General features: G+C 43.5%; 1 long non-coding RNA gene across 1 annotated transcript in view; it reads left to right on the forward strand.

The window, feature by feature from the left end:
- The window catches only part of LOC117507815, a 1,071,732-nt gene that overhangs the window by 413,414 nt on the left and 630,964 nt on the right, over nucleotides 1-27,354 (forward strand). The gene's annotated exons all lie outside the window — the stretch shown is intronic.

The raw sequence follows: 27,354 nt of genomic DNA on the forward strand, positions 1-27,354 counted from the left end.
GATAGATAGATAGATAGATAGATAGATAGATAGATAGATAGATAGATAGATAGATAGATAGATAGATAAGCAGTCGTATATATAGTCGTATACTTTGCATAAAGGCAGTAAACATTTTTTTTACACCGTGGCTCATGGATAAATGTGTATTGTTAACATCTTGTCAGTTCATCATATGTCAATGTCTGAGTGAAAACACATTGCACCATGAATGGTCTACATTTTGGTTTTAGTAGTGCATCTTAGAATGGAGTGGAAGCCTGCTGAAGATACTGTGGTCACATTGGCCTACTTATTCTGCGGAAGTAGGTCAGCGTGGTCATTACTGACCTAAATGCAGTAAATCACATTAACAGACCAAATAACATTTATCACTATGATGAATGGCAACATTTTCTATTCTTTTGAACAAGTGGGTCAACATGGACAGCTCAAGTCAGGGATGAGTACCAGGTCTGGAAGCATATTCCAGACCAGAAAGGATATGTCATTCAATGCGCATATTAAACAAATATGTAGGACTGCTTTTTTGCATTTGAGCAATATCTCTAAAATTAGAAAGGTCTTGTCTCAGAGTGATGCTGTGTTCTTCGTCCATAACAGATGCCTGCCCATACCATAACCCCACCGCCACCATTGGCCACTCGATCCACAACATTGACATCAGAAAACCACTCACCCACACGATGCCATACACGCTGTCTGCCATCTGCCCTGGACAGTGTGAACCGGGATTCATCCATGAAGAGAACACCTTTCCAACGTGCCAAACGCCAGCGAATGTGAGCATTTGCCCACTCAAGTCGATTACGACGACGAACTGGAGTCAGGTCGAGACCCTGATGAGGACGACGAGCATGCAGATGAGCTTGCCTGAGACGGTTTCTGACAGTTTGCGCAGAAATTCTTTGGTTATGCAAACCGATTGTTTCAGCAGCTGCCGAGTGGCTGGTCTCAGATGATCTTGGAGGTGAACATGCTGGATGTGCAGGTCCTGGGCTGGTGTGGTTACACGTGGTCTGCGGTTGTGAGGCTGGTTGGATGTACTGCCAAATTCTCTGAAACGCCTTTGGAGATGGCTTATGGTAGAGAAATGAACATTCAATACACGAGCAACAGCTCTGGTTGACATTCCTGCTGTCAGCATGCCAATTGCAACGCTCCCTCAAATCTTGCGACATCTGTGGCATTGTGCTGTGTGATAAAACTGCACCTTTCAGAGTGGCCTTTTATTGTGGGCAGTCTAAGGCACACCTGTGCACTAATCATGGTGTCTAATCAGCATCTTGATATGGCACACCTGTGAGGTGGGATGGATTATCTCAGCAAAGGAGAAGTGCTCACTATCACAGATTTAGACTGGTTTGGTGAACAATATTTGAGGGAAATGGTGATATTGTGTATGTGGAAAAAGTTTTAGATCTTTGAGTTCATCTCATACAAAATGGGAGCAAAACCAAAAGTGTTGCGTTTATATTTTGTTGAGTGTAACAATAAGAAATATACTCAAAACCTGGATTAATCTTTTTAGTCACATAGCACTACTATTATTCTGAACACTACTGTACCTGGAAGAGGAAGGAAGCCAACGCACACAAACAAGATGAGAACATGCAAAGCCCACACTGAAAGGACCAGCTCTGATGCAAACCTGAGACCTCGCTGTAAGTTCACAGTGCTAATCACAATAAGACACTCAGCTACTCTCAAAATGTAACATGATTCATTGAAAATTGCATACCAGAATTATGGCTTACTGCCAGAAAGAAAATGAAGCTTCTGATGGTTGCACTTTTCTACCAGTTAGGTGTCACCACAGTTGATTTTACTATTATTATTATTATTATTATTATTATTATTATTATTATTATTATTATTATTATTATTATTGTCATTAATATACTGGTCATTTGTTGTGATTATAATTTTTCTCTGGCAGTGGTTGGCTTCACAAAACAACAGAGCATTTCATCCATGCTCTTACCATGAGAATATGATCTTTTGGTCAGGCAGGAAGGGTTATGTCATGGGAACTTGCAATGGGGCCACATACACCACACCAAGGAACTACACCAGGTTCTTGATGTCAACCAACCAGTGGAAAATTGGTCCATCCCCAACTCTCACAAGTAGCCATCCATCTGAAATGCTGACATCACATTGACATTCTCAAGCCACTGATTTCCTCACATTGAGCCACCTGCTTGCTGGATCATATGCAGTGAAGCGTGCAACATTGCCAAAATATCATACCTGCGGCTCCTTCACAATACAAGTGATAAGCCTCATTTTATTCTCCTGAGGTAACTGTTAATTTGACACAGTTATTCCAGTGGTACCAAAATTGGTGTAGCACCATAGAGCCTGGTTTTAATGCATGTTCCACAACCACACAGTTTAGACAGAAAGCACCAGGGCCCTGAAGACTTTGACCATTGTTTGCTTGCAAATGTATCAGCATGATCAAACACCTCTGCCCAGAGACCTTATACTCAATCAGTTGTTCCCAGCCATCTCTAAATCTCAGAAGCAGTGAGATACATGAATGCCTCGACAAGTTCAACACTTACAAAATATATGTAAAACACATTGCTTCTTTGTCTTTATTTCAAACAATGATAACAAAAATGATTATCCTCTTGTAGCTTTTCGTTCCATGTTGTGAAATATGCTAATTTTTGTTGAACGAATGGTGTAATTTGATTTTGGGACAAAATGTAAGAACATCAGAGATAAAACAGTTGCTTGAGTGTGGATCTTATGAATTACAGATGTTTGTTTCTCTTTCATGATGAGTTAATTTAAACTGCTACACCAATGAGTTGTAATGGTAAGTAAGATGAAAAACTTTTCAACAAAGTGGCAACAACAAATGAATTTTTTTCAGAATGTTACAAGGATCTGAGATGGTGTTCACTATTATGAAAAGTACTGAAAATATATTTATTGTTGTTTAACAACCTCTATGAGCTAATTATTTTTTTCCACATTTCACTGTCTCCCTATACCTCTGACACCAACTAAAATGATGTCTTCAAGGAGTTTCTTTGAGTTAATGGAGTGCAATAGCTCACAGTCTGTCCATCAACCCACACTGGTGATAGAGTATTTAATTCCACTGTTTAACCAGATGCTGCAGAGCTTTGGCAATTATCAGAGTTAAAAATATTCTTTACATACCTTAGTGTTGATGCTTTTTAAGATGAGTTAGCAAAACCATTTGATTGGAGAAGATTTCTCTAAGGTGACTTACAAAAATTTTACAGAGATGTGTGTAACATGGTACACCCTGGAGAGGCTACCGGTCTATATCACAACTGAATACAGACAGCAAACAGACTCTCACCTAAGGTCAATTTAAAATTTTCAATTTGCCGTACCTATGATGCATTTGGAAAGCATTCACAATGCTTCACTTTTTCTGCACTGTTTTATCTTGTAGCCTTTTTCCCAAATGAACCAATTATCCTCAAAATTCTAGACATAATACCCCATAATGACAATGAGATTTAATAATAAATAATAATAATAATAATAAAAAAAAAGAATCACACGTACATACATAGGTATTCACACCTGTGGAAAAAGGGGAAAAAGTGGAAAAGTAAGTGTTGCTAATACTTTCCATATGCATTGTACATGTCTTGGAAGTGGAAGGAAGCCAGAACTGTCAATTGAAAATCATGACACAGATGGAAGGAACCCACATAAACATGGGGAGAACATACAAACTCCACACAGAAAGGGAAAGGTGGGAAGTGATCCCATGACCTTCTTGCTTTGATGCAACAGTGCTAACCACAAAGCAACCATGTCAGCCTGATTGCCAAATGAAACTCAGAATTTATTTTGCTCTGAAAGAGGGCTTTGGACCAGTGACCAAGGGTACATTTCTTTTCTCCTTAGACCATGTCAAACTCTTCTAACATTATGTGTGGTTCAGGAGAAACTTGACATTAGGAATGCAACACTTGTGGACCATTTCCTAGAACCATCTGTGTGTTATGGCTCATGATGCACTGGCAATGGCCTCAGTCCACTCGTGAAGATCCCCCAAGTCCTTGAATTGGCTTTAATTAGGGCCCCTTCACACATAGTACGGATGTGGTTGAATTGCCCATGAATTGCGCATGAAGCAGGAATTGTATGCAATACGTGTAAAATTGGAGCTGCATCCAATGCCTTGTACTCCTGTTGCTACAACTATTTGTGAACACCAGTGGCTGAAAGACAGAGTGTGCCTTGTGAGAGCCCATTCAATCCCTCTCACGGCAGGTGTTGGCCAAATTCCAGGTGACACAAATGAACATTTAACACCGCTTGCTTGGCTCTTAGAAAATGTGTGGCCATTCGTGCTATTAGCATGAAAACAGTCAGCAGACAATCGCTTTCGAGCTGGCGGTGAAATCTATCTAACTGCCCCCACAACTGTGGAGTTGCCGAGTACACATGTGGCATGCCAGAGTGTCAGCTCCCCCCACAACACGTGTGCATGTGTTTTGCATGCTCCCCCTGCTCCCCCCAACACATGAATGTGTGTGGATGCCTCTCATCTGATCACAGAGTGACACCTTGGTGTGTGCACTGAATGTGCAGGGGTGGCAGGCTACAACTAGGTCTATTAGAAAAGTATCCGACCTTATTATGGCCTCGCTTTGCGCCGTGCGGCTGTTCCATTTGTTTGAGCTTGACGGTATAAATCACTTATTAGTTTTGTGTTGGTTCATTTTTGTGGGTGGTTTTTGAGTTGGTTTTTGTGTGGGATTTTTTAACACTATTTCGTGTTCTGGGGTCGTGACCCTGCAGTCTATCGGAGGATAAAAGGACCCAAATAACTGCATGTTAGTCTGTTAGTCTTCTTTTATTTCTTTTGGTTTCACCTCCCAGGGTTATGGGACGGTCCCTGGGGGGTGATGGGGGGGTATTGGGTTGTTTTTTCTTTTTTCTTTTTTTTTTTGGTTTTTTGTTTTGCCCTTCTTCTCCTCTGGCTCCAGCCGTGTGAGCCGTACATGTCGGCGTTGCTGGAGTGGTGCAGTTTGGTTATGCTGGGCGTTCCCAGGTAACCTCTGCACCTGGGAGGGGGAGGGGGGGGTTTGGGGTGTTGGTTTTTTTGTTTGTGATTCCCTGTTCACCTCGGGCTTCAGCGCGCCTTTGAGCCATCTGCCATCGGCGTGGTGAGGTTTGGGGCAGTGGGATATACCCCAGTGGTGGTGGTTTGGAAGTCAGAGGAGGTGGCCGTTTTGTGCCGTCTGCCTTAGCCGCTGTTCCACCCTCCTCCAGGTTGGCTTCTGGGTATAGTCATGGTTGGTGATGCTGGACGTGCTTCCAGTTTCCACTGCGCCAAGGGGGTGGGGTTGGGGTTGTTTTTGGTTTGTATCTTTTTTTTTCTTTTCTTTTGTTTTTCCCCCAGTTTCCGCCCTCAGGGTGTGATGTGGTGTCCTCTGGGGGGGAAAGGGCTGTGGGTCCATCTAGCCGTGGACGGCGGGGGGTCCGTTGGTCATGAGGGAGGCATCTCCTGGGGTTGATGGAATGGTCCTCTGGTAGGCGCTGGGAGTCCCCGTGGTGACGTTGGATCCCAGAGGGACCTCGGCTGTGGTTATTACTCCTGGCTGGCGGGGTCCTCTGGGGGGGTGTTGTCCCTACATGTCTCGGGGGGGGGGGGGGGGGGGTTAGCATTTTATTTGCAAGCTTAAGTTTGGGTTGTTTTTCTTTTCTCCTCTTCCCGGGGTTTGATGGGACGGTCCTCTGGGAGGGGGGGGGGTGGTTGGTTGTTTGTGTTTGTCTTTTTTGTTTTATGACTAATCAGACTTTAAACAGGTTGGACAAAGGCTGACCGCACAGGTTCAAGAACTCCTGGCCACACCGTGCTAATGACTGACAGAAACAAAGGCAAAGAGCAGTCAGAGGAGAAGACGTCAACCGTTCTGTTGGATGAAGATTCTGTTGGAAGATGAATGCAGATACGGTTTCCAGCCATGGTCCTGGAGGGGGGTGTTTCTCCTGGGCCAGGTTTGTGTGGTCGCCGGGAGGCTTCCAGTGAGGGGGGGTGCTGTTGTGGCTGGGGGTGCTGGCTGCCTTGTTTCTGTCTTCTGTTCTGTCTTTTGTTTTTCCTTCCAGGTGGCACGCATTTAGGACTGAGTGGCTGTGTGGCTGAGTACCAGGACCTCACCCTGATCACCTAGGCTGATCAAGTGCAGCTCGTCAGGACTCACAGCTGTGGTGCATCTACACGGATTGGAGCATGGTGGCATTTAAGTCTGGGTACACAGTGTGTATTGCCAGAGACTCGACCTTGTGACCAGACGGGGGAGATCGTTCTCGAGAGCCATCTCATCATCAGTGGATGTAGAGAACGTCCAGGTTTGATGCATGGTCTGTGAAAGAGGAGGGGGTGAGGTCTCACGCTCGTCAGCACACTTCCTGAGGTACGTTAGGTTTGTGACTAACATTATTACAGTCAGTAATGTGGTGTCCCTCACACCTTATTATATTGAGCTGTTATTTTAGTCGTTTAGCTGAGTTGCTCTGTATCTGCTCGTTAAAACAGCTGATCCTTCGCGACGCGTCAACAACTAACACTATTTCCACTCAAATGCACCTAACTCTCTTTCTGAGGACCACATGATGTGAAAAAGCAATAAAACTTTCTTACCTGTAAATCTGGTCATGTTTTGTGCATAAATAAATGTTACCCATTCTTGTGCTCAAACGCCAAAGAGGGGTGAATCCAGATGGAATGGGGTGTGGGGCAAGGATGTGCCCCCCACAACACCCCTATTAAAGGTCCAGTTTTGAAGCCGTTTTTTACTACAACTACTAATACTACTTAAAATAATAATAATTTTGACAAGTAAAATGTTTAGAGAGAAATTAAATGTTAGCAAATGTTAGAAAAAATGTAGTAGTTACATTTAAACAATGTAGGTTAGAAATTGCAAGTTTACTGTTACAGTGCTGTCAAGTTAAATATGAGGTCAAGAAAGAGGTCTTTATTTTACTTTTATAAAACAAGTATTTAGTTTCATTGAAGTCAAGAAAGGGTGACTATAAAGTGAGTTTTGGCAAAACAGGTATCACTGTCATATTGAGGTGGCAGAGAGTTGTTGTCGGCAGCTGGGGAAAGTAACTAAAAAGTAACTAGTAATCTAACTTAGTTACTTTTTCAATTGAGTAATCAGTAAAGTAACTAAGTTACTTTTTCAAGGAGTATTCAGTAATCAGTAATTGGATTAGTTTTTCAAAGTAACTGTGGCAACACTGGTTAGCAGGATTACTCAAAAAAATCCTCAACGGATTTCAATAAAATTTTTACCAGGGGTGTATCTTGGCCTAGCTTAGAAGTCATTAAATTTGGTAATGAGCCAGCACGATCCAGATCCAGTATTTTATTAAAGGATTCTTTATCATGCAGGATAGGGCCAATTTCAACATTTTGGGTCACAAAGGCTGAACAAAAATGAAGACACAACAATAATTTAGCATTTGTTTCTCCTCATTGAATAAACTTGTTATTAGAAAATATAATAATAAATAAAAAAAACTTGTGTAGTTCATGCAGTTTCTCTTTATACATTTGCTGAAGATCTAAGGGTTTAACCCTCTGGGGCAGATGGCTGAGACCAAGCCTTACTAAATTATAAATAACTTTTAATGATATGAGATAGAAACTTACTTTTTTTGCTAAAAAGTTAACTAAGCGGGCTTCCGAGCCACCATCCACCATCTTTGTACCTCGTAAAAGCTGTGTGATGACAGAGTAATGTGAGTGTCCAATCGGAATTATTTCACAGTCATATGGTTTTCCAAAATCCAATCGTAGGGCAGATTCACCTCACGTGACACACCAAAGCTTGTTTTAGGTGATGTGTTACTAGTTTATTATAGTTTGCTGTGTGTTTTGAATAAATTGTGTGGAAAATTACTCTCTGCTTACTTGTTCCTTTCTTTTCTGATTGTAAACCGTTATTACACTTATAAAACACAACTATAGCATATATATTTGAAAGTACAGGTTGTCCTAAAAAAAGAGACATAAAACTTGATTGTGGGATGCAGGCAGAGCTGTTAACAGCAATAATAAAATTTATGCCAGGCGAGTGAACTGTCCAAAAAATGCCCTCGGACCCCAGAAGGTTATCACTGAATCTGAAACATGATGGTAGATGCGTGAAATGATGTGGAATAAGTCTCTTTGCCAAAGGGTATTCCATGTGACATCAGTTACCCTATGGCCTTGACAGAGGTTTGCGCTGTCCGAGTGCTTCTAGTTTTAACTATATAATGCCTGACCTATGAAATGTCAAACATGATATGTACAGCGTTACTGGGTTAATTTACCTCTTGTAGCCCACCTGCAATACCTTGTGGCACATCAGGGAGTTGCAGCCACACTTGGAGAACCACTGTGTTCAGCCTTTATTAACTTATTTAACTTTGCTGCTTTCCTACTGATGAAGATATTACATATTGTTAAAAATGTAAAAACAAAACATCAACTGATTATAATGACATTGATATGACAACCATTGAAGGGATCTCAAAACCTTTAACATACATCTGTAATTTATCATTTCAAACTGGTTCATTCCCAAACAAGATGAAAATAGCCAAAGTCATTCCACTGTACAAAACCGGGAAGAAGCATTATTTCATTTACTTCACAATTTTCCAAAATACTAGAAAAACTCTGGAATAGACCTTACCAGGGAGGCTGAGGAGTGTGATCCCCCTGTAGCTGGAACACACCTCTGCCAATCCAGAGGCACTGTCCCCAACCACCACGCAGTGTTGCAGAGGCATGTCAACCATGACAGTCCCACAACATCCGAGACTTAAGGTACTTAGGATGGATTTCATCCCCCCAGGAGCTTGCCACTGAGGAGCTTTCTAACCACCTCCGTGACTTTGGCCCGGGTAATGGATGAGTCTGCCTCTGAGTCCCCAGTCTCTGCTTCCTCTTCAGAAGACGTGACAATGTGATTGAGGAGATCCTCGAAGTATTCCTTCCATTGCCCGACAACATCCCCAGTCAGGGTCAACAGCTCTCCACCTGCACCGTAGACAGTGCTAGTGGAGAGCTGTTTCCACCTCCTGAGGTGTCAGACGGTTTGCCAGAATTTCTTCGAGGCCGACTGATAGTCGTCCTCCATGGCCTCCCGAACTCCTCCCAGACTTGAGTTTTGCATCTGTGACCGCACGGGCTGTGGCACGCTTGGCCTGCCGGTACCTGTCAGCTGCCTCCGGGGGTCCCACCTACTAACAAAGACAAGTAGGACTCCTTCTTCAGCTTGACGGCATCCCTTATTTCCGGCGTCCACCACCGGGTTTGGGGATTGCCGCCGCGACAGGCACCAGAGATCTTGTGACAGGCACCAGTGACCTTGTGAGTTGAAGACCCTCGCTGACAGAGGGTTCCACCAGTCATTCCCAGCGACCCTCATGATACGTTTGGGCCTGCCAGCGTCTGACCGGCTTCCTCCCCATCCCAGCGGATCCAACTCACCACCAGGTGGTGATCAGTCGACAGCTCAGCCCTCCTCTTCGCTTAAGTGTCCGAGACACGTGGCCGAAGGTCAAATGATATGACCTATAAAGTCGATCATCGATCTCCGGCTCAGGCTGTCCTGGTGCCATGTGCTTTATGGACACCCTTGTGCTCGAACATGGTGTTCGTGATGGACAAACTGTGATTAGCACAGAAGTCCAACAACTGAACACCACTTGGGTTCAGATCAGGGGAGGCTGTGCTTCCTGATCACCCCCTCAAGGTCTCACTGTCGCCGCCCACGTGGGCATTGAAATCCTCCAAGAGAATAATGGAGTACCCAGTCGGAGCGCTATCTATCCCAGGGACTCCAAGAAGGTGGGGTACGCTGCACTAGGCCGAGACACTGGTGTGTTGTGCCAACATAGCCCATTCTTATCCTATCCGGTGTTGCACTGAATTTGGTCCAACCCTGTTTGGGGCCCAATCGGGATGTTCTGGGCACATTCGTGTTGCATTTGAGTGCCACTTGGGACATTCTGGTCGCATTCCTGTGACATTCAGGTGTCACCGGGATAATTCTGATGGATTTGTGTTGCATTCGGTTCCCACTCGGGAACATTCTAATGCCATTCCAGGTACATCCTGCTTGTCTATTTCACTGCCAGAAGTGGTCCTGGCAGCACATGGGCTGTGATCAGGTGCATTGTGTTTAATTTGTGCCACATTGGGGAGTCTGGCAGGTTCTGTGTTGCCTGGCCATTGCACAATGTCACTTGAACCCATTCAGATGTTTCAATGCAGTTGGGATGCCATGGGAATTTTTAGACTGCTGTCAGTATTCAATGAGAATGCTCACTGCCATTAGATATTTTTCCACTTCAAATCCATCTTGAATATTTTGAACATGGGCCAAACATTCAGACCAACCACACAAATGTGTCTGACTGTTTAGAATGCAGTCAGAATGCTGTCAGAGGTTCGGGAATGCACCCAACTGTTCCGGAATGTAAGTTGAATTTTCATTCAGACAGCAGGGGTGTGCAACGAGGGCCGAGACACTGCTGGTTTTCCTTGCAACCAATCACCTCAGCAGGTGGGTTGCTGATGAGCTTCTCCCCTGAACATAAACACCTGGTTGTCAATGAAATCACCTGCTGAGACACTTGAACATTAATGAAATCACCTGCGTATGTGATTAGTAGCAAGAAAAACATGCAATGTATCTGCCCTTCATGACACATGATTCCCCAACCCTGCTCTTGTGTGATGGGGTATCATGGGTACCTTTACTTCATTGATGGATTGTCTGCTTTTGACCTTGGCTTGTGACACAACTCTGATTAAAGAATGATGGACTGATATTGGTTGTCTTCTCTGGTTTGAGGTCACCAGGTTGTTGCTTTACTACATACATTTCTAGACCTAAGAGTTACAAAGTATCCAAGCAAATTGTTTGTTCTTAAGATAAAGATAGACTGCCTAGAAGGTGGCCATAGTAGTGTGTGGCAATAAGTAATACCAGAACATGCTTCAGTACTTGACTTGCATTGTTATTCATGTGTATTTTCTTTTACCCATTATGATGCATGATTGACAAATAAACACAGTTTGATTATTTTATAATTATGTTCTTAATGCTGCTGGGCATTAGTTTCAGTAAAGTGTTTTCCTGTGCAATGCCCATCTTTGTGTCATTTGTTTTAAATATGTCCTGTGGGATTTTTTCCACTCCAATTATTATTGCAGAGAAGTTGGCTGTGTCATTTCTGCTCTCACCGCCTCAGTTGTTAATAATTGGCTTGTACTTATTCTGGAGCCACAGGTTAGTTGGAGATGTTAATTCTGCAGGCCTAAAGATGATGCACTCTGCAGTCACTGCAGATGTGGCAAAACAAATAATCTTGGGTTTCAGAATTACGAGGAAGGATTTAGCAGATGACCTTCAAGCTTTCATTTGTTTCCTTTGTTCTTTCTTGTCTTGCTGGATACTTTTCGCTTTCATCGTTGTGAGATTCTGCCATAAAGAAGAGGGAAAAATAAAATAAAATCAATTGCCATTTGGTACTAAAGGAAACTGGACAAATTCCACTCAATAAATAATGCCTACCTCAGCTCGATAAATAATACATTATTTCCCACTATTGAATCTATCCAATAACATTAACCAATAACAAGGAGAGCAAGGGAACAGGTGAGTGGGAAGCAGCTCAATTTCATCCCATAAATAAGGGCGAGATGACCAGCTGGGGCCTCTGTGAGAACCTACATGAAGACTGACAGCTGCCAGATAACTGACAGAGTTGTCAGAGCAACGGATTACCTCAGCTGTCTCACATGTATTTTCGAGAATGCCAACAAGGTGGTGGTGCAAGGTCAGGTCTAACATTCTTTTTTTTAATTCTATACATTTTAAACATGTAGACAGCATAAATATAAAAATATATCTGGCCTACTGGTCTCAACCAATGCAATGGGGAAGCAGGCGTATTGCAAATATATAAAACTTGGTAAAGATTTGTTTTGAGAAAATCCTGTGCTCTGACAGTACATTTGTAATACTATAAAAAATTAAGTTTTGAAAATAAATTTGTAATGAAAGTAAGACAGGTTTTGCCTTGAATGGACGTTTTCTTGAGGAACATCTCTGTCAAGGAAGAAATCTGTCCATTTTCTACACTGAATTGTTTCCTGAAACTAACTTGATAACAGCTGATTTAATTTCAAGGGTGCAAACAAAGCACCCTATCTTAAGTGGATTATTGGACAACTACATGGGCATCACAGCACACATTATTAATGAAGAGTTGAAACTGTATCACAATGGGAATACAAACAGTTACAGTGCTGTGAAAAGGTGTGTGCCTCGTTGATATTTTACACATTTTATATTCTGTCCAGTTTCTCAGAACAGCAATTCAGGACTCTTTAGCTGATCATTTAAATTGGGACCTTCAAACTGACAGTGAAAACAAATCTCTACTTCATGACATACAGTGCCCTCCAAAAGTTTTGGAACATTTGGTATTTCACAAATTTTAATATGTTAATGCCATTTCAAATCCAAAAAATACAAAACATACAAGTTTCTAAAATTATATGCCTTACCTGAAAGCAAAACTCTACAACTTGGTATAAATTAATTAAAATATAAAAGCTAAGATAATGGGTTGCATAAGTAATGGAATGCTTTGTTATACTACCAATAAATAATAAAGACTTATTAATCAAGTGAGAGGTCTATATGGGGAAATATCAGACAAAGGTGTTTGCAGTATGGACCAAGCATCTGTGAGGTCCACGTGAAAAAGATATTTAGATACTTATTGAGTACGTTTATGTTCTACTTAGTTTTTCTAATCGTGTTTTTAGCTTCCTAATTTGTAATGAAAATTCACGTTGTGGACCGATTGCCACGGCAACCTGTCCGATATGGGAAAATATTTGATCGGTAATCAGCCGATTAGGGCACATGCAATGTTGCAGCCATATAATCAGTGTTATTGACAGTTTTCTTCAGACGAGTCAAGAGATGGATACATGAACATTTCCAAGTCACTGAAGACCTAACCTCTGTCTTCCTGTTCCTCCTCCTCCCCCCGAGTGAGGAGTTGTATAACTTGATGGCCTGAGGGACAAAGGAGTTTTTCAGTCTGTTGGTTCTGCACTTGGGAATTATGAAGAAATACAAACAGTATAGTACTCTATCGTAAATCTATGTGGAGTAGACAGTTCTCAAACACTGAGTGACTGTGCAAGAAGGAGAAGAATGAGGAAAGCCACCAAGACATCCAGATAACTCAGAAAAAGTTATATTATATTTATTTATATTATAGTTATATTTTAATGAAAGACGTGCAGGCGGATTGCAGCGTCGGCTCGCAGCCGCCGCGACGCTCCGCCACAGGAAAAACACCTCTGTTGGAAGCCTTGAGGACAAGTTGGAACATCTCCAGCTGATAAACAATTTCTCATATACTCACTCCACTGAAAGCCATCAAAAGCCGCCTGGATTTTACAAATGGTTATCAACACGGAGGTGTTTTTCCTGTGCCGCCGCACCGCGTCGGCTGCGTCCCGACGCGCGGACCCGTCCGCACGTCTTTCATTAAAAAAATCTCCTTTAACAGTGGAATATCCGGATAAAATGCTGAAACCGACTTCTTCTGAAACTTCTCTGTTCTCTCACGACGTCCTGGATCAATAGAGCCTGAAATGTGGAGGTTTTAAGCTTGAAACAGGCTGATGACGCTGCCTGAGGAGCGCAGCGCGATGTCTCGCAACCGTGAAAAGTCCTTAAAGCGACAGAATCACCTCAAAATCTCTCATCAGCTGTTAAAATTTTCACTGAAAACCAGCTTAATTTTTCGAACCATGTCCACTTCGATGTGTCTCACAGGTTTAGAAAAAAGTTTGATCAAACAAAGCACCAGTCCTCTCAGCAACTTCTCAGACAAAGGAATTCCGACGAGGGGCTGGACGACTCCTCCCACAAGGAGTGCTCACAGGCGAATGACGTCACCGACAGGCATGGAAAAACTCACGCATGTGCACGAGGGTGCAAGCATGTCTGACGTAAAAACATATGAATGAAATCCATATAGTTTTTGAAAAAAATAAAAAGGACCTATACTTTACGGACAGCCCTCGTATATTTGTGTTCACACAATATTAATCTAGCGTGAGGTAATTTTGCATGAAGCAAAAGGTAGAAAATACAACTCCAATTCCAATGAAGTTGGGACATTGTGTAAAATGTAAATGAAAACAGAATACAATGATTTGCAAATCCTCTTCAACCTATATTCAACTGAATACACCACAAAGACAGGATATGTAATGTTTAAACTGATAAACGTTTTTGTTTTTGTGCAAATATTTGCTCATTTTGAAATGGATGCCTGCAACACGTTTCAAACATGTTGGGACAGGCAATAAAAGACTGGGAAAGTTGGTGAATACTCAAAGAACACGTAATTGGAAACAGGTGAGTGTCATGATTGGGTATAAAAGGAGCGTCCCCAAAAGGATCAGCCGTTCACAAAGAAAGATGTGGCGCGGATCACCACTTTGTGAACAACTGCATGAAAAAATAGTCCAACAGTTTAAGAACAATGTTTCTCAGCATTCAATTGCAAGGAATTTAGAGATTTCATCATCTACAGTCCATAATATAATCAGACATTTCAGAGAATCTGAACTTTCTACACGTAAGCGGCAAGGCTGAAAACCAACATTGAATCCCATGCCGCCTCCTTGTCTGGGCCTCAGCTCATTTGAAATGCAGAGATGCAAAGTGAAAAAGTGTGCTGTGGTCTGATGAGTCCACATTTCAAATTGTTTTTGGAAATCATGGAAAGTTGTGTCCTCCAGACAAAAGAAGAAAAAGACCATCCAGATTGCTACCAGCGCAAAGTTCAAAAGCCAACATCTGTGATGGTATGGGGGTGTGTTAATGCCTATGGCATGGGCAACTTACACATCTGTGATGGCACCATCAATGCTGAAAGGTACATCAAGGTTTTGGAGCAACACATGGTGCCATCCAAGCAACATCTTTTTCAGGGACGTCCCTGCTTATTTCAGCAAGACAATGCCAAGCCACATTCTGCACGTGTTACAACAGCGTGGCTTCGTAGTATAAGAGTGCGGGTACTAGTCTGGTTGCCTGCAGTCCAGAACTGTCACCCACTGAAAATGTGTGGAGCATTATGAAGCGCAAAATACGACAACGGAGACCCCGGACTGTTGAACAACTGAAGTTGTACATCAAGCAAGAATGGGAAAGAATTCCACCTCCAAAGCTTCAACAATTGTCCTCAGTTCCCAAATGCTTATTGACTGTTGTTAGAAGGAAATGTGATGTAACACAGTGGTAAACATACCACTGTCCCAGCTTTTTTGAAACGTGTTGCAGGCATCCATTTCAAAATGAGCAATTATTTGCACAAAACTATAAAGTTTATCAGTTTGAACATTAAATATCTTGTCTTTGTGGTGTATTCAATTGAATAAAGGTTGAAGAGGATTTGCAAATCATTGTATTCTGTTTTTATTTACATTTTACACAACATCCCAACTTCATTGGAATTGGGGTTGTACATGGATCCACACATTCAGTATATGGCACATTCCAAAGTGGCATAATAAGAAAGATATCTGCTAATACATTACAGTTTCTCACACTATAAACCATGTCTCTCTTGAATAATTTAGGCAATAAAGGATTTAAAAATCAATCATAAAGCACACATGATTAGTCGTGCAGATTTTGTGCAGCTTTGGTGTGAAAAAGATCACCATGAGATTCACATCACCCCTCATCCCCCCAATACCCCATCCCCGTAGAGACGGTGCCTGCTCCCAGACCACCAACAACCAGTAAAAATCTATTTAAGCATAAAAATTCAAAAAAGAAAAAACAATATAGCACCTTCAACTGCACCACAGACTAAAACAGTTAAATGTGGTTTATTAAACATTAGGTCTCTCTCTTCTAAGTCCCTGTTAGTAAATGATATAATAATTGATCAACATTGATTTATTCTGCCTTACAGAAACCTGGTTACAGCAGGATGAATATGTTAGTTTAATGAGTCAACACCCCCGAGTCACACTAACTGTCAGAATGCTCGTAGCACAGGCCCGAGGAGGAGGAGTAGCAGCAATCTCCACTCCAGCTTATTAATTAATCAAAAACCCAGACAGAGCTTTAATTCATTTGAAATCTTGACTCTTAGTCCTTGTCCATCCAAATGGGAAGTCCCCAAAACCGTTTTATTGTTGTTATCTATTGTCCACCTGTTCGTTACTGTGAGTTTCTCTGTGAATTTTCAGACCTTTGTCTGACTTAGTGCTTAGCTCAGATAAGATAATTATAGTGGGTGATTTTAACATCCACATAGATACTGAGAATGACAGCCTCAACACTGCATTTAATCTATTATTAGACTCAATTGGCTTCGCTCAAAATGTAAATGAGTCCACCCCCCCACTTTAACCATACTTTAGATCCTGTTCTGACTTATGGTATGGAAACTGAAGACTTAACAGTATTCCCTGAAAACCCCTTCTGTCTGATCATTTCTTAATAACATTTACATATACTTTAGTGGACTACCCAGCAGTGGGGAATAGGTTTCATTACAGTAGAAGTCTTTCGCAAAGCGCTGTAACTAGGTTTAAGGATATGATTCCTTCTTTGTTATGTTCTCCAATGTCATATACCAACACAGTGCAGAGTAGCTACCGAAACTCTGTGAGTGAGATAGATTATCTCGTCAATAGTTTTACATCCTCATTGAGCACAACTTTGGATGCTGTAGCTCCTCTGAAAAAGAGAGCCTTAAATCAGAAGTGCCTGACTCCGTGGTATAACTCACAAACTCGCAGCTTAAGCAGATAACCCGTACGTTGGAGAGGAAATGGCGTCTCACTAATTTAGAAGATCTTCACTTAGCCTGGAAAAAGAGTCTGTTGCTCTATAACAGGGGTAGGCAACCTGTTCCAGAAAGAGCCATGAGGGTGCAGGTTTTCTTTGCAGCCACTGACTCCACCAGGTGATTTCACTGATTAACTGATTCCATCTGCTCAAAGTGATATTAATCAGTAAATCACCTGGTGGAGTCAGTGGCTGCAAAGAAACCTGCACCCTCATGGCTCTTTCTGGAACAGGTTGCCTACCCCTGCTCTATAAAAAGCCCTCCGTAAAGCTAGGACATCTTACTACTCATCACTAATTGAAGAAAATAAGAACAACCCCAGGGTTTCTTGTCAGCACTGTAGCCAGGCTGACAAAGAGTCAGAGCTCTACTGAGCCAAGTATTCCTTTAACTTTAACTAGTAATGACTTTATGACTTTCTTTGCTAATAAAATTTTAACTATTAGAGAAAAAATTACTCATAACCATCCCAAAGACATATTGTTATCTTTGGCTGCTTTCAGTAATGCTGGTATTTGTTAGAAGCTTTCTCTCCGATTGTTCTGTCTGAGTTATTTTCATTAGTTACTTCCTCCAAACCATCAACATGTCTATTAGACCCCATTCCTACCAGGCTGCTCAAGGAAGCACTACCATTAATTAATGCTTTGATCTTAAATATGATCAATCTGTCTTTATTAGTTGGCTATGTACCACAGGCTTTTAAGGTGGCAGTAATTAACCATTACTTAAAAGACATCACTTGACCCAGCTATCTTGCTAATTATAGGCCAATCTCCAACCTTACTTTTCCTCTCAAAAATTCTTGAAAGGGTAGATGTAACACAGCTAACTGATCATCTGCAGAGGAATGTCTATTTGAAGAGTTTCAGTCAGGTTTAGAATTCATCATAGTACAGAAACAGCATTAGTGAAGGTTACAAATGATCTTCTTATGGCCTCAGAGAGTGGACTCATCTCTGTGCTTGTCCTGTTAGACCTCAGTGCTGCTTTTGATACTGTTGACCATAAAATTTTATTACAGAGATTAGAGCATGCCATAGGTATTAAAGGCACTGCACTGCGGTGGTTTGAATCATATTGATCTAATAGATTACAATTTGTTCATGTAAATGGGGAGTCTTCTTCACAGACTAAGGTTATTATGGAGTTCCACAAGGTTCGGTGCTAGGACCAATTCTATTCACTTTATACATGCTTCCCTTGTATTATTAGAAAGCATTGCTTAAATTTTCATTGTTACGCAGATGGTACCCACCTTTATCTATCCATGAAGCCAGAGGACCACACCAATTAGTTAAACTGCAGGAATGTCTTACAGACATAAGACATGGATGACCTCTAATTTCCTGCTTTTAAACTCAGATAAAACTGAAGTTATTGTACTTGGCCCCACAAATCTTAGAAACATGGTGCCTAACCAGATCCTTACTCTGGATGGCATTACCCTGACCTCTAGTATACTGTGAGAAATCTTGGAGTCATTTTTGATCAGGATATGGTCATTCAATGCGCATATTAAACAAATATGTAGGACTGCTTTTTTGCATTTGCGCAATATCTCTAAAATTAGAAAGGTCTTGTCTCAGAGTGATGCTGAAAAACTAATTCATGCATTTATTTCCTCTAGGCTGGACTATTGTAATTCATTATTATCAGGTTGTCCTAAAAGTTCCCTGAAAAGCCTTCAGTTAATTCAAAATGCTGCAAGCTAGAGTGCTAACAGGGACTAGAAGGAGAGAGCATATCTCGCCCATATTGGCCTCTTTTCATTGGCTTCCTGTTAATTCTAGAATAGAATTTAAAATTCTTCTTCTTACTTATAAGGTTTTGAATAATCAGGTCCCATCTTATCTTAGGGACCTCATAGTACCATATCACCCAATAGAGCGCTTCGCTCTCAGACTGCAGGCTTACTTGTAGTTCCTAGGGTTTTTAAGAGTAGAATGGGAGGCAGAGCCTTCAGCTTTCAGGCTCCTCTCCTGTGGAACCAGCTCCCAATTCGGATCAAGGAGACAGGCACACTCTCTACTTTTAAGATTAGGCTTAAAACTTTCCTTTTGCTAAAGCTTATACAGTAGTTAGGGCTGGATCAGGTCACCCTGAACCATCCCTTAGTTATGCTGCTATAGATTTAGACTGCTGGGGGGTTCCCATGATGCACTGAGTGTTTTTTGCCTTTATGCATCTCCACCACAGACATGCTGCTTTTGGAATATGTGAACCTTTCCACGCTTGCTCAGAACACATGTAAGTCAAACGAACTGTAAGTCAAGCCTCTGCCAGAAAGTCTAGCTCCACCCACATGATGACACATGATGACACACGTCTATGAGACAAATATTTTGGGGACATCGTAAATTAACTGCATCAGTGTGTGTCTGGGTGTGCTGCATAACATTTTGCGGCAAACATGCCCGTCTTACTCTTGACAAAAGCACAATGTTTCAGCAAAAGGACAGCTCCCTTGTGAGTGAGAGCAAAAGAAAGACAGTCATAAACGTATGCAACATACACAACACATCAAGAAAAAAAATCAAAAGTGCTTCACATAAGAACACTCAGTCACTCATCTTCAACCCGCTTTGTCCAATTAAAGTTGCAGGGGGGTGGGAGCCTATCCCAGCACCCCAGAGCATGAGGTGGGTACACTCTGGACAGGGCTCCAGTCTGCCGCAGGGCCACATATAGACAAACAAACACATCACGCCCGCATGCACACCTACAGAACATTTAAAGTTTCCAATCTACCTAACCTGTGGGTATTTGGATGTGGGAGGAAGCTGGAGCACCCAGAGAGAACCCACGTAACACGGAGAGAACACACAAACTCCACACCGAAAGGCCACAGGTGAAAATCAGACCCATGACCTTCTCGCTATGAGGCAACAGTGCTAAACACTAAGCCAAAGTACTGCCCCACATAAGAACAAACACATTTAAAATGGCAAAAACATGAAACAGATAGGTAAAAAACAGCCTATACAAATGTGTCTTGAGTTTCACAGGGTGCATCAATGCCTCTAACACGTCTTATATACGATACATCCGAAAGTATTCACAGCACTTCATTTTTCCACATTTTGCTGTTACAGTCTTATTCCAAAATGGAATAAATTAATTTGTTCCCCTCAAAATTCTACTCACAACACCCCATAATGACAACATGAAAAAAGTATTGTTTTAATTTTTGCAAAATTATTAAAAATTTAATAAAACTTTTTTGGCAGAGTTAATAAAACTAAGACATCACATACATAAGTGTGCACATCCTTTGCTCAATACTTCATTGATGCACCTTTGACAGCAATTACAGTTTCAAGGCTTTCTTGAATACTCCCCCTCTAGCTGCAACTTTATCGTGGTGGGGGAGTTTGCATACCCGGATGATCCTAGGAGCTATGTTGCTGGGGCTTTGTGCCCCTTGTAGGGTCTCCCAAGGCAAACAGGTCCTAGGTGACGGGTCAGACTAAGGGCAGTTCAGAAGCTCCCATGACCAGTAAAAAAATCAAGAATCGAGACATCACCCGGTATGGCGGAGCCGGGGCCCCACCCTGGAGCCAGGCCTCGGGTTAGGGCTCGCGCACGAGCGCCTGGTGGTCGGGCCTTAGCCCATGGGGCACAGCCGGGCTCAGCCCAAATGAGCAACATGGGCCTGCCCTCCTGTGGGTTCACCACCTGCAGAGGGGGCCATGGGGGTCGGGTGCAGAGAGGATTGGGTGGCGGGTCCAGGGCGGGTGGCCCAGCGGCCCGGTCCGCGCTCACAGCCCCTGGCTGTTGGGACATGGAATGTCACCTTGCTGGTGGGGAAGGAGCCTGAGCTTGTGCGGGAGATTGAGAGATACCGACTAGAGATAGTCGGGCTCACCTCCACGCACAGCTTGGCCTCTGGCACCCAACTCCTGGAGAGGGGGTGAACGCTCCACTTTTCTGGCGTTGCCCACGGGGAGAGGTGGAGAGCTGGGGTCGCATTGCTTATTGCTCCACTGCTCAGTCGCCATGTGTTGGAGTTCACTCCGGTGAACAATAGGGTCGCATCCCTACACCTTCGGGTTAGGGACAGGTCTCTCACTGTTGTCTCGGCCTACGGGCCGAGCAGCAGTGCAGAGTACCCAACCTTCTTGGAGTCCCTGGAGGGGTACTAGATAGCGCTCCGAATGGGGACTTCATTGTTCTCCTAGGGGATTTCAATGCCCATGTGGGCAACGACAGTAAGACTTGGAGGGGGGTGATCGGGAAGCATGGCCTCCCCGATCTGAACCCGAGTGGTGTTCAGTTGTTGGACTTCTGTGCTAGTCACAGTTTGTCCATCACGAACACCATGTTAGAGCACAAGGGTGTCCATAAGTGCACGTGGCACCAGGACACCCTGAGCCGCAGGTCGATGATCGACTTTGTAGGTGTATCATCTGACCTTCGGCCACGCGTCTTGGACACTCGAGTGAAGAGAGGGGCTGAGCTGTCGACCGATCACCACCTGGTGGTGAGTTGGATCCGCTGGGAAGGGAGGAAGCCAGTCAGACCTGGCAGGCCCAAACGTATCGTGAGGGTCTGCTGGGAACGACTGGCGGAACCCTCTGTCAGCGAGGGCTTCAACTCCCACCACCGGGAGAGCTTCTCCCAGATCCCGGGGGAGGTTAAAGACATGGAGTCCGAGTGGACCATGTTCTCCACCTCCATTGTCGATGCGGCCGCTCATAGCTGTGATCACAAGGTCTCTGGTGCCTGCCGTGGTGGCAATCCCCGAACCCGGTGGTAGACGCCGGACATAAGGGATGCCGTCAAGCTGATGAAGGAGTCCTACTTGTCTTTGTTAGTAGGTGGGACCCCAGAGGCAGCTGACAGGTACCGGCAGGCCAAGCATGCTGCAGCCCGTGCAGTCACAGAGGCAAAAACTCGAGTCTGGGAGGAGTTCGGGGAGGCTATGGAGGAGGACTACTGGTTGGCCTTGAAGAAATTCTGGCAAACTGTCTGAGGCCTCAGGAGGCAGAAGCAGGTCTCCACCAGCACTGTCTATGGTGCGGGTGGAGAGCTGTTGACCCTGACTGGGGATGTTGTCGGGCGGTGGAAGGAATACTTCGAGGATCTCCTCAATCCCATCGTCACGCCTTCCGAAGAGGAAGCAGAGACTGGGGACTCAGAGGCAGACTCATCCATTACCCAGGTCAAAGTCACAGAGGTGGTTAGAAAGCTCCTCGGTGGCAAGGCTCCTGGGGTGGATGAAGTCGTCCTGAGTACCTTAAGTCTCTGGATGTTGTGGGACTGTCTTGGCTGACACGCCTCTGCAACATCGTGTGGCGGTCAGGGACAGTGCTTCTTTATTGGCAGACCGGGGTGGTGGTCCCTCTGTTTAAGAAGGGGGATTGGAGGGTGTCTTCCAACTACAGGGGGATCACACTCCTCAGCCTTCCCGGTAAGGTCTATTCCGGAGTACTGGAGAGGAGAATTCAACCAATAGCTTAACCTCTGATTCAGGAGGAGCAGTGTGGTTTTCGTCCTGGTCGCGGCACAGTGGACCAGCTCTACACGCTGCATCGGGTGCTCGAGGGTTCATGGGAGTTCGCCCAAGCAGTCCACATGTGCTTTGTGGATCTGGAGAAGGCGTTCCACCGTGTCCCTCGGGGCACCCTGTGGGGGGTACTCCGGGAGTACGAAGTCCTGGGTCCTTTGCTAAGGGCTATCCAGTCCCTGTACGACCGCAGCAGGAGCTTGCTTCGCATTGCCGGTAGTAAGTCAAACCTGTTTCCAGTGCACATTGGCCTCCGCCAGGGCTGCCCTTTGTCACCGGTTCTGTTCATTATCTTTATGGACAGAATTTCTAGGCACAGCCAGGGTGTAGAGGGGGTCTGGTTTGGGAACCACAGAATCTCGTCTCTGCTGTTTGCAGACGATGTGGTTCTGTTGGCTTCGTCAAATCAGGACCTTCAGCATGCACTGGGGCGGTTTGCAGCCGAGTGTGAAGCGTCCGGGATGAAATTCAGCACCTCCAAATCTGAGGCCATGGTTCTTGACCAGGAAAAGGTGCTTTGCCCTCTACAGGTCGGTGGAGTGTCCTTGTCTCAAGTGGAGGAGTTTAAGTATCTCGGGGTCTTGTTCACGAGTGAGGGACGGATGGAGCATGAGATCGATAGACGGATCGGTGCAGCATCTGCAGTGATGCTGTCGCTGTATCTGACCGTCGTGGTGAAGAGAGAGCTGAGTAGAGGGGCAAAGCTCTCGATTTACCGATCGATCTACATTCCGATGCTCACCTATGGTCATGAGATTTGGCTCATGACCGAAAGAATGAGATCGCGAGTACAAGCGGCCGACATGGGTTTCCTCCACAGGATGGCTGGGCGCTCCCTTAGAGATAGGTTGAGGAGCTCACTCACTCGGGAGGAGCTCGGAGTCGAGCCGCTGCTCCTCCACGTCGAAAGGAACCAGTTGAGGTGGCTCGGGCATCTTTTTGGGATGCCCCCTGGATGTCTCGCTGGAGAGGTGTTCCGGGCACGTCCCATCGGGAGGAGGACACGCTGGAGGGACTATGTCTCTCGGCTGGCTTGGGAACGCCTTGGGGTTCCCTCGGAGACGATGGGGGAGGTGTGCGTGGATCGGGAGGTCTGGGTGGCTTTGCTTGAGCTGCTGCCCCCGCGACCCGACTCTGGATAAAGCGGTAGAAAATGGACTGATGGATGGATGGATGGATGGCTTTCTTGAATATGATACCACAAGCTTGACACCCTTGTCTTTGGGCAGTTACGCCCATTCCTCTTTGAAGCACCTCTCAAGCTCCATCAGATTCGATGGAGAGCATCAGTGCACAGCCATTTTCAGATCTCTCCAGAGATATTCAATGCAATTCAGGTCTGGGCTCTGGGTGGGCTACACAAGGACATTCACAGATTTGTCCTAGAGGCCACTCCTTTGATATCTTGGGTGTGTGCTTAAGGTTGTTGTCCTGCTGAAAGATAAACCGTTGCACCAGTCTGACGTCAAGAGTGCCGTAGAGCAGGTTTTCATCCAGGATGTGTCTGTACATTGCTGCATTTTATTTATTTATTTATTTTTCATTTATATAGCGCCAAATCACAACAGAGTTGCCTCAAGGTGTTTCACAGAAGTAAGGTCTAACCTTACTAACCTCCTGAGCAGCAGTGGCAAGGAAAAACTCCCTCTGAGGAAGAAACCTCAAGCAGACTAGACTCAAAGGGGTGACCCTTTGCTTGGGCCATGCTACAGACACAAATTACAGAACAATTCACAAAACGTATATACAAGAAATGCTGTTGCATTCATCTTCCCTTCAATCCTGACTAGTCTCCCAGCTTCTGCCAATCAAAAACATCCCACTTTATGATGCTGCCACATGTCTGGCATCCACAGCAATGAGTTCAATATTTGCCTCATCAGAGCAGTGAATTTTGTTTATCATGGTCTTAGAGTACTTCATTTCCGTTTTGACAAACTCCAGGTGGGCTGCCATGTGCCTTTCACTAAGGAGTGGTTTCTGTCTGGCAACTCTACCATGCAGGCCTGATTGGTGGATTACTACAGAATTTTTTTTGTTTTGTTTTGTTGTTTTTTTTTCTGGAAGGTTCTCCTCTCTGCACACTCTGACAGAGTGAACATCAAGGGAAGGGTCCTGGTGCATCCAAACATCTTCCATTTATGGACTATGGAGGCCACTGTGCTCATTGGGACATTCAAAGCAGCAGAAATGTTTCTGTACCCTTTCACAGGCTGATGCCTCAAGACAATCATGTCTCAGAGATCTACAGACTATTCCTTTGACTTCATGCTTGGTTTGTGCTCTGACAGGCACTTATATGGAAACAGGTGTGTGCCTTTCCAAATCATGTGTAATTAAATGCATTTACTCCAGGTGGACTCCAATAAGCTATTGAAACATGTCAAGGATGATCAGTGGAAACATGTTGCAGGAAACAGTAATACATATGTACAGTTGTGCTCAAACATTTGCATACCCTGGCAGACTTTTTGACCAGACTTCTTGGCCAATTTTCAGAGAATATAAATGTTAACAATAACTTTTTTCACTCGTGGTTCATGGTTGTGTGAAGCCATTTATTGTCAAACAACTGTGTTTATTCTTTTTAAATCATAATGACAACAGAAACCAACCAAATGACCCTGATCAAAAGTTTTCATACACTGGTGATTTTGGCCAGATAACATGTACACATGTTGACACAAACAGGTTTGAATGGCTACAAAAGGTAATCATCCTCAACTGTGATCTGTTTGCTTGTAATGTGTGTGTGTATATGAAAGGTCAATGAATCTCTGGGTTCCTGACAGACCCTTACATCTTTCATCCAGTGTTGCACTGACATTTCTGCTTTCTGAGTTATGGAGAAAACATAAGAATTGTCAATGAAAAGGTAATTGAACTATATAAAAGAGGAAAGAGGGGATATAAAAAGAGATCCAATGGACTGAGAATGCCAATCAGCAGTGTTGAAACTCAAAATAAGAAGTGAAAATTGAGGGATTCTGTTGGAACCAAACCACAGTCAGGTAAATCAATAAAAAATTCAGCAGCAACCACCAGGAAAATTGTTTGGAATGCAAAGAAAAATCCATAAATGACTTCAGCTCAAATATAGGTGTCTTAAAAAAAAAAAAAAAAAAAGTGGTGTGGCTGTTTCAAAATGTGAAGGTTCTGGAGTGGCCATCTCAGTCACCTGACCTCAATATCACTGAGCAACTCTGGGGAGACCTCAAATGTGCAGTTCATGCAAGACAGCACAGGAATTTATAGGAACTGGAGACTTTTTGCCAAGACAAATGGGCAGATTTACCATCAGTGGTCAAGCTTTCTGCTTTGTGTCAAAAGTCTGGCAGCAGCATTTTGAACCAATTGGAGACGCCTATTGCTGGACTGCGGTAAACCAGAAAATAGAACATTGCAGTAGTCCAATCTAGGAAAGACAAATGCATGAATCAGGGTCTCAGCATCAGCCATAGACAGGATGGGACAAATCTTCCCTATATTTCGCAGGTGAAGAAAGCAGTCCTCGTAATATCTCTAATGTGGAGGTCAAAGGCCAACGTAGGATCAAAAAAAAAAAACAGTTTCTGTTGGCATTATAATTTAAAAAGAGTAAATACAGTTGACAAGAAATGGTTTCAAACAACTACTAAATCAGTAAAGACACGCACATGCGAGATGTGTAAAAAAAAAAGGGTGTGTTGGATGAAAAAGGAACAAATATCAAAACAGAAAATCCACACAACCTGAAAATGAAGCACTGTGAATACTTTCACTTTATGTAATTGCATTTTTCTCACAATGTCCACCACCACAGTCTTGGAGAGGACAGTGACAGAGTCTTCTAAATAACAGACAGTCTTATCTATGTGTCCAGCAGGCTTTATCTGCTCATGAGCATGATAGATAGATAGATAGATAGATAGATAGATAGATAGATAGATAGATAGATAGATAGATAGATAGATAGATAGATAGATAGATAGATAGATAGATAGATAGACAGACAGACAGACAGACAGACAGACAGACAGACAGACAGACAGACAGACAGACAGACAGACAGACAGACAGACAGACAGATAGATAGATAGATAGATAGATAGATAGATAGATAGATAGATAGATAGATAGATAGATAGATAGATAGATAGATAAGCAGTCGTATATATAGTCGTATACTTTGCATAAAGGCAGTAAACATTTTTTTTACACCGTGGCTCATGGATAAATGTGTATTGTTAACATCTTGTCAGTTCATCATATGTCAATGTCTGAGTGAAAACACATTGCACCATGAATGGTCTACATTTTGGTTTTAGTAGTGCATCTTAGAATGGAGTGGAAGCCTGCTGAAGATACTGTGGTCACATTGGCCTACTTATTCTGCGGAAGTAGGTCAGCGTGGTCATTACTGACCTAAATGCAGTAAATCACATTAACAGACCAAATAACATTTATCACTATGATGAATGGCAACATTTTCTATTCTTTTGAACAAGTGGGTCAACATGGACAGCTCAAGTCAGGGATGAGTACCAGGTCTGGAAGCATATTCCAGACCAGAAAGGATATGTCATTCAATGCGCATATTAAACAAATATGTAGGACTGCTTTTTTGCATTTGAGCAATATCTCTAAAATTAGAAAGGTCTTGTCTCAGAGTGATGCTGTGTTCTTCGTCCATAACAGATGCCTGCCCATACCATAACCCCACCGCCACCATTGGCCACTCGATCCACAACATTGACATCAGAAAACCACTCACCCACATGATGCCATACACGCTGTCTGCCATCTGCCCTGGACAGTGTGAACCGGGATTCATCCATGAAGAGAACACCTTTCCAACGTGCCAAACGCCAGCGAATGTGAGCATTTGCCCACTCAAGTCGATTACGACGACGAACTGGAGTCAGGTCGAGACCCTGATG

The sequence above is a fragment of the Thalassophryne amazonica genome, chromosome 1, assembly GCF_902500255.1.
Source record: "Thalassophryne amazonica chromosome 1, fThaAma1.1, whole genome shotgun sequence".
NCBI classification, from domain to species: Eukaryota; Metazoa; Chordata; class Actinopteri; order Batrachoidiformes; family Batrachoididae; genus Thalassophryne; species Thalassophryne amazonica.